Source organism: Piliocolobus tephrosceles, chromosome 11 (assembly GCF_002776525.5).
Source record: "Piliocolobus tephrosceles isolate RC106 chromosome 11, ASM277652v3, whole genome shotgun sequence".
NCBI classification, from domain to species: Eukaryota; Metazoa; Chordata; class Mammalia; order Primates; family Cercopithecidae; genus Piliocolobus; species Piliocolobus tephrosceles.
In genome coordinates, this window is record NC_045444.1 from 32,983,893 (window position 1) to 32,993,135 (window position 9,243).

General features: G+C 40.1%; 1 non-coding gene across 1 annotated transcript; it reads left to right on the forward strand.

The window, feature by feature from the left end:
- The first annotated feature begins 7,675 nt into the window (after positions 1 to 7,675).
- LOC111546218 lies at positions 7,676 to 7,780 on the forward strand. Its single transcript, XR_002732695.1, has one exon. It is a non-coding gene; the product is annotated as a small nucleolar RNA U13 (small nucleolar RNA).
- The last annotated feature ends 1,463 nt before the right edge of the window (positions 7,781 to 9,243 follow it).

Below are 9,243 nucleotides of genomic sequence, written 5' to 3' on the forward strand. Positions count from 1 at the left end.
AATATTAATTTCTGTCTTGAGGCTTCAGAGGTTTGCTTAATTGGGTCTTTCTGTTTCCATAACCCAGCATAAGCTGTGATGGTAATTGTATGTGACTAATAACACATGGCAAAAAATAAACAATAAAATATATCTACCTATATCTAGGGTATGTATGCCATTGAAAGTAATAGATTTTTATCTATGATTAAGTACAATGAATGGATAAAGTTGAAAAAGATCATGTGTATCACTAATTACAAATTATTCATTTCATAAATGAGAAAACAGAGGCTCCAAGATCACACAGGCCATATAGGGCCATATGCATTTGTCAGTCAAGCTCGCTGAGACCCAGTTTCTTTCTCTGTAAAGAGATTCTATGATGAAGACAGGTCAATTTTAAAAGATTGATAATTATATTATATGGCAAATAAAAGCATCGACACTTCATTTGCCTTTGAGTATCCCACACACCACACATCCCAACTTATGTGGACAGTCTTCCCCCAAGGGTTTAGGAATAGCCCTCATCTGTTTGGTCAGGCACTGGCCCAAGATCTAGGCCACTCCTCAAGTCCTGCCACTCTGGTCCTTCAGTATGTGGATGATTTACTTTTGGCTACCAGTTTGGAAGCCTCATGCTAGCAGGCTACTCTAGATCTCTTGAACTTTCTAGCTAATCCAGGGTACAAGGCGTCTAGGTCGAAGGCCCAGCTTTGCCTACAGCAGGTCAAATATCTAGGCCTAATCTTAGCCAGAAGGACTAGGGCCCTCAGCAAGGAACGAATACAGCCTATACTGGCTTATCCTCACCCTAAGACATTAAAACAGTTGCGGGGGTTCCTTGGAATCACCAGCTTTTGCCAACTATGGATCCCCAGATACAGCAAGATAGTCAGGCCCCTCTATACTCTAATCAAGGAGACCCAGAGGGCAAATACTCATCTAGTAGAATGGGAACCAGAGGCAGAAACAGCTTCAAACCTTAAAGTAGGCCCTAGTACAAGCTCCAGCTTTAAGCTTTCCCACAGAACAAAGCTCTTCATATGTCACAGAGAGAGCAGTGATAGTTCTTGGAGTCCTTATTCAGACTCGTGGGACAACCCCACAACCAGTGGCATACCTAAGTAAGGAAACTGATGTAGTAGCAAAAGGCTGGCCTCACTGTTTATGGGTAGTTGCGGTGGTGGCTGTCTTAGTGTCAGAGGCTATCAAAATAATACGAGGAAAGGATTTCACTGTCTGGACTACTCGTGATGTAAATGGCATACTAGGTGCCAAAGGAAGTTTATGGCTATCAGACAACCACCTACTTATATACCAGGCAGCACACCTTGAGGGACCAGTGCTTCAAATACATACGTGCATAGCCCTCAACCCTGCCACTTTTCTCCCAGAGGATGGGGAACCAATCAAGTGTGACTGCCAACAACAAATTATACTCCAGACTTATGTCACCTGAGATGATCTCTTAGAAGTCCCCTTAGCTAATCCTGACCTTAAGCTATATGCCAATGGAAGTTCATTTGTGGAGAATGGGATACGAAGGGCAGGTTATGCCATAGTTAGTGATGTAACCATACTTGAAAGTAAGCCTCTTCCCTCAGGGACCAGTGCTGAGTTAGCAGAACTAGTGGCACTTACCCGAGCTTTAGAACTGGGAAAAGGAAAAAGAATAAATATGTATATAGATAGCAAGTATGCTTATCTAATCCTACATGCCCATGCTGCAATACGGAAAGAAAGGGAGTTCCTAACCTCTGGGGGAATCTCCATTAAATACCTCAAGGAAATTATGGAGTTATTGCACGCAGTGCAAAAACCCAAGGAGGTGGCAGTCTTACAGTGCCAAAGCCATCAGAAAGGTGAAGGAGAAAAGGCAGAAGGAAACCATTAGGCAGATGCTGAGTCCAAAATTGCTGCCAGGTGGAACCTCCCATTAGAAATACCTATGGAAGGACCCTTGGTATGGAACAACCCCCTCCAAGAGATTAAACCCCAGTATTCCCCAACTAAAACAGAATGGAGACTTTCATGGGGGCATAATTTTCTCCCCTTGGGGTCGTTAATGACAGAAGAAGGAAAGCTACTTATACCTGAAGCCAGCCAGTGGAAAATACTTAAAACCAATCCTTCCCTGGCAAATGACTGTTGGCTTTGTATCTCTCTATCGACCTCTGCTTATGTTGCCACTCCCATTCCCGCAAAAAAATGGGTCTTTACCAACTTAACCTACCACCCTCATTATGAAGGAAAAGACCTTTTCTGACTTCTAAATATGCAATCATTAGCCAACTTCCCCATCTCTGATAGGACCAAGAATACCCTAACAGGATGTGCAATCCAACTTTTACATTCTTACATTTCCAACCTCACCTATTACACAAGCAATGAAAAGCCCATACACGGCCCTGTAACTATGAATACCATCTTAACTTTCCAAGCCCCTTTGTGCATCCAATGCAACCTGTTATCAGGTCTGCCCCTGGGGCACTTACTACCCCATCAGTGTAATTACACCCTACAACTTCAAGCCCCAACTGATCATAGTAACTTCCGAATCACCCAAACAGCTCCATTCAGATGGTTTGTCAGGTTCTCAGGGCCTCCAAAAATCATCACCTCCTGCCTGCTTAACAAATAGTCCAGGTTTTGTAATGGCAAAAAACTCCCTGCATGACCATTCACCCCTGGACCCTCTGCAGCAGTGCCCTCACCACTAATGAATGCTTTCTCATCCCCTCTTTCCATCACTATTTTGAATGGTTCCCAGTAGATACAAAATGATTTTTTCTCCAATGAGAAAATAGAATACTGGTAGCCACTCAGTTTGCTCCCAACACCCCTTTAGAGTTGCTCACCGGAGCTACCTTGGCAAGTACTCTACGAGTATGGGAAAATGAAAACAACAAATTCACACACCTTTTTAACATGCAAAACCCGTTCTGTCTACCCAGTCAAAGTATATTCTTCTTATGTGGAATGTCAACCTATATCTGCCTCCTCACTGACTGGACAGGCACCTGCACCTTAGTCTTTCTAAGTCCCAACATTAACATTGCCCCAGGAAATGTTAATCAGTACCCCTCAAAGCTCAAGTCCGTCAGCGCAGAGCCATACAACTAATGCCCCTACTTATAGGGTGAGGAATGGCTACTGCTACAGTAACCGAAATAGCCAGTTTCTCTACTTCATTATCCTACTACCACACACTCTCAAAGGATTTCTCAAACAGTTTGCAAGAAATGACGAAATCTATCCTTACTCTACAATCCCAAATAGACTCTTTGGCAGCAGGGACTCTCCAAAACCGCCGAGGCCTAGACCTCCTCACTGCTAAGAAAGTAGGACCCTGCAACTTCTTAGGGGAAGACTGTTGTTTTTACACTAACCAGTCAGGGAGAGTAAGAGATGCCACCCGGCATTTACAGGAAAAGACTTCTGAAATCAAACAATGCCTATGTCTGTGCTTCAGACTCAAGGTCCTGCTGGCATGGGCTCATGAAGAGATCTCCTGCTCCATGGGTTGCAAAGATCCGTGAGAAAAGCAAGGAAAAGCAATGAGTAACTGTGTGACTCTGTCTCACTTGGCTGGAGATAGGAGTTTTCCTCATTCCACGCCCTACCCTGTTTTTCCTTGCTCTTGGGGTCACATTGACTGTCTAGTCAGTCTCAGTGTGAGAACCTGGATACCTCAGCTGAAAACGTAGGATTCACTTGCTATTTTCTTTCTTCTCTGTGAGAGCTGTGAACCTCATCTGCTTCTAATCAGCCATCTTGGACTAGAATCTATCACAACGTACATTTGTAATGCACAAAGTCTCTATTAATTTAAACATTACCTTACCAATAGAAATTTAGAGAATTTCTATTTTGTGTGAGATACGGTTTGGCTCTCTATCTTCACCCAAATTTAATTTCAAACTTTCATCTCCATGTGTCAGGGGAGGGGCCTGGTGGGAGGTGATTGAATCATCAGAGAAGATATCCCCCTTCTTGGTCTTGTGACTGTGAGTTCTCATGAGAGCTGGTTGTTTGAAAGCATGTGGCACTTCCCCCTTCTCTCTCTCTCTCTCTCTCTCCTGCTCTGCCACGGTCAAACATGCTTGCTTCCCCTTTGCCCTCCACCATGATTGTAACTTTCCTGAGTCTTCCCAGTCATGCTTCCTGTTAAACCTGCAGAACTGTGAATCAATTAAATCTTTTTTCATAAATTACCCAGTGTCAGGTAGTTCTTCATAGCTGTGTGAAAACAGACTAATACAGAAAATTGGTACCTGGAGAGTAGGACACTGCTACAAAGGTACCCGAAATGTGGAAGCAACTTTGGAACTAGGTAAGGAGTAGAGGTTGGAACAGTTTGAAGGTCTCAGAAGAAGATACGAAGAGGCAGGAAAGTCTGGAAACTTCCAGAGACTTGCTGAATGGTTTTGACCAAAATGTTTATGATATGGACAGTAAAGTCCAGGCTAAGGAGGCCTCAGATGGAATTGAGGAACGTATTGGGAAATGGAGTAAAAGTCACTCTTGCTATGCTTTAGCAAAGAGACTGGTGGCATTTTGCCCCACACTAGAAATCTGTGGGTCTTTGAACTTGAGAGATACGATTTAGGGTATCTGGTAGAAAAAATTTCTAAGCTCAAAGCATTCAAGAAGTGACCTGGCTATTTCTAAAAGTGTATGTTCATATGCATGAAGAAATAGATGGTCTGAAATTGGAACTTAGATTTAAAAGGAAAGCAGAGCCTAAAAGTTTGGAAAATTTGCAGTCTGACCATATGGTAGAAAATTAAAACTGATTTTCTGGGGAGAAATTCAAGCCGGCTGCAGACATTTGTATAAGTAATGAGAAGACTAACGTTAACAGCCAAGACAATAGGGAAAATGTCTCCAGGGCATTTCAGAGATCTTCATGGCAGCCCTTCCCATCACAGGCCTGAAGGCCTAGGAGGGAAAAAATGGCTTCATGGGCCAGGTGCAGGGCTCTGCTGCTCTGTGCAGCCTAAGGACGTGGCACCCTGTGTCACAGACACTCCAGCTCCATCCATGGCTAAAAGGGTCCAAGGTACAGCTTGGGCCATACCTTCAGAGGGGCGGGCCCCAAACCTTGGCAGCTTCCATGTGGTGTCAGGCCTGCAGGTGAGCAGAAGCAAGAACCAAGGTTTGGAAACCTCCATGTATATCTCAGAGGACATACGGAAACACCTGGATGTCCAGAAAAAAGTCTGCACTGCTGGGGAGCCCTCATGGAGAACCTCCACTAGGGTAGTGTGGAAAGGAAATGTAGGGTTGGAGCCCCCAGAGTCCCCACAGGGGCACTGCCTAATGGAGCTGTGAAAAAAGGGCCACCATCCTCCAGACTCCAGCTTGCACCATGAACCTGGAAAAGCCACAGGCACTAAATGCCAGCCTGTGAAAGCAGCTGTGGGTGCTGTACCCTGCAGAGCCACAAAGGCAGAGCTGCCCAAGGTTGTAGGAGCCCACCTTTTGCATCAGCATGCCCTGGGTGTGAGACATGGAGACAAAGGAAACTATTTTGGAGCTTTAAGATTTAATGATTGCCCTACTGGGTTCTCGAATTGCACTGGGCCTGTAGCCCCTTTGTTTTGGCCAATTTCTCCAATTTGGAATTGAAGCATTTACCCAACGCCTGTACCTCATTTTATCTTGTATCCTGTACCCTCATTTTATCTTGGAAGTAACTAACTTGTTTTTGATTTTACAGGCTCAGAGGCAGAAGGGACTTATCTTGTCTCAGATAAGATTTTGTACTGTGGACTTTTGAGTTAATGCTGAAATGAGTTAAGATTGGGAGACTGTTGAGAAAGGATTATTGTATTTAGCAATGTGAGAAGGACATGAGATTTGGGAGGGGCCGGGGTGGAATGATATAGTTTATATTTGTGTCACAGCCCAAATTTCATGTCAAACTGGAGGAGGCACCTGACGGGAGACGACTGGATCATGGGGACAGATTCCCCCCCTTGCTATTCTTGTGAGTGAGTTCTCATGAGATCTGATCATTTAAAAGTGTGTGGCACCTCTCCCACCTCCTGCTCTGCCATGGTAAGACATGCTTGCTTCCCCTTCACCTTCTGCCATGATTGTAAGTTTCCTGAGGCCTCCTAGTCATGCTTCCTGTACAGCCTGAGGAACTGTGAGTCAATTAAACCTCTTTTCTTCATAAATTACCCAGTCTTATGCTTAAAAACACAGCTTCAATTATCATTTTCTTATGTGCATATTTTTGCATGAATGAATTTCCATTAGGTTAGAGCTAGAATTGCTGAATATATACATACATTTTTATAGACAGAGTCAAATTACTCTCAGAAAAGACAAGGCTTACTTATAAAACTATCACAATGTGTAAGGATATGTGTTTTCTTACATATAATAAATCCTGGGCAAAGGTCAATGTATTTAATATTTGTCACTTTTAAGGGCAAAGATTAGCATCATTTTTGTTTAAAATTTAACTCTGTTATAACTAAGATTTGCATTCATTCTTTTTATTTCTCCTATAAATTACTAATTCATATTTTATATTTTCTTGTTTGGGTTTTGATTTATTTTATCAATTAGAAGAAATTCTTGAAATATTTTGACTACTAATTCTTGGATTTTTCAGATGACATCTTCCATTTCCCATAAAGTATGACCATTTTATTGTTCCCTTTGCTAATTAAATAATTAATTATATTACATATATAACAGATAATATTGCATATATTTCAAATATTATATACAATATAATTAATTAGTATAACACCTAATAAGTGTTAGAAGTATAACACTTCTAATACTTTTTCTTATCTAGTTTTATTTCCTAGGAATATATTTTGAAAGTAGCAATATCAGTGGATATCTTCCTTTTATTGCTAACTTCAATAGCTATATATTTAATATTTCATCATTGAGACACAATGGAGAAAGAACAGTCTCTTCAATAAATGGTGCTGGGAAAACTGGATTGTAGAATGCAAAAGAATGAAATTAGGCCCTTATCTTATACCATACACAAAAGTCTACTCAAAATAGATTTTTTAAAAACCTATGTGCAAGACCTAAAGTCATAAAACTCCTAGAAGCATAAGAGAAAATCTCCTTGAATTGGCCTCGACAATGATGTTTCTAATATCACACTCAAAGCGCAGGTTACAAAAATAAAAATAAGTAAATGGGACTATATCAAGCTAAAAAGCTTCTGTACAACAAAGGAAACAATCAACAAATGAATAGGCAGCCTATGGGCTAGGAAAAAATTACTGTAAACCACATATCTGATAGGGGGTTAGTATCCAAAATTTATAAAGAACTCTTTCAATTCAACAGCAGAAAAATAAATAGCCTGATTAAAAACTGGATAAAGGACCTACACACATATTTCCTCAAAGAAGACATAAAAATGGTCAACCACTATATGAAAAGGTGTCCAACATTACTAATCATCAGGGAAGTAAAAATTAACATCACTAGGAATCACCTCACACCTGGAGGAATGGCTACTATCAAAAAGACAATGTTGACAAGGGTATAGAGAATGGCTACTATCAAAAAGACAGATGTTGACAAGGGTATAGAGAAAAGACAATCCTACTACTCGGTTGGTGGGATTCTAGATGGGTATAGCCATTATGAAAGACAGTATGCAGTATGGAGGTTCCGAAAGAAATTAAAAATAGAATTACTCATCTTTTTGTAGTTCATGAGCATGATGACTGGGTTTTCACACGAATGTGTGAGATGTGCCACTCTCTGAACCTTATTATGATCTTGGCATATTACCCATCCGACCCGAAAAAAAAAAAAAAAACTACTCTATAATCCAGCAATTCTTTTTCTGGTATACACCGAAAGGAGATGAAATCACCACCTCATAAAGATATCTGTACTTCCATGTTCACTGCAGCATTATTCACAATAGCCAAGATACGAAAAATGAAAACAACTTAATGCCCATTGGTGTACAAATGGATAAAGAAAATGTGATATATATACATAGTCATAAAGTTGGTCCTTGAACAACACAGTGTGAACTGCACAGGTCCTCTAATCTAAGAATGTTTTCAACAAATATGTTGAAAATTGTGTGGAGATTTGCAAATACTTGAAAAAAAACTTGCAGACAAACCACATAGCCTAGAAATATTTTTTAAAAAATAAGAAAAAGGTAGATATGTTATGAATGCATAAAATATATGGAGACACTATTTTATCAATTACAATGATAAAATATACACAAATCTATTATAAAAATCCAACATTTATCCAAACTTATGCACACAAGCACAGACCATATATGATGATATTTGCTGTCAAGAGAAACGTAAATATAAAAATGCAGTGTTAAATCATAACTGCATAAAGTTAAGTGCGTACTGTACTACTGTAATAACTTTGTAGCCACCTCCTGTTACTACTGTGGTGATCCCAAGTACTGTGAGTATCCACTTAAACCATATGACACAAATCATTTCTGATGAGGATTTTGTCTCCAGTAAATTTCATATCACAATAAAAAGCGATACCTTGGGTTCTTGTGTATTTCCCATCATGTTTAGTGCAATGTAGTAAACTTTGAATAACACCATGTGACCCCTACAAGGTGCCACTAGTGATACTGGATGTGCTCTGAAGAAGGAGAGAAAAGCCATGGCATTACAAGAAACAGTTGAATTACTTGAGATACTGTAGATTGAGGTCTACAGCTGCAGTTTTCCAGCATTTCAAGATAAATGAATTCAGAATAAGAACCGTTGAAAAGAAAAGAAAAATAAAATTTGTGAGGTTTTTGTGCCACTGTACAAGCAAACATGAAAACTTTGCACTTTCTGTGAAATACATTTTTATCTCATATTGAAAATACAGCTGTTATGTGGTTATAGGATTGATATAAGAAAGGCATTCTTATAGACTCTAAAATGACTCAAGAAAAAGTGAAGTCATTATATGACAACTTAAAGCAAAAAGAAAGGGAAAGATCTAAACCTGGATAATTTAACCCCAGCAAAGAATGGTTTGATAATTTCATAAAGAGCTTTGGCTTATTAAAATGTCAACATTACAGGAGAAGTAGTTTCTGCTGACCAAGAGGCAGCAGATGAGTTCCACGATGTAATTTAAAAAAAATCATTGAGGAAAAAGAATATCTGCCTAAACAGGTTTCTAAAGCAGATGAAAGTGCTATGTTCTAGAAAGAAAAACTTCCAGAAAGGACATTTATTAGTAAAAAAGAGATGTAAGCACCAGGAGTTAAGG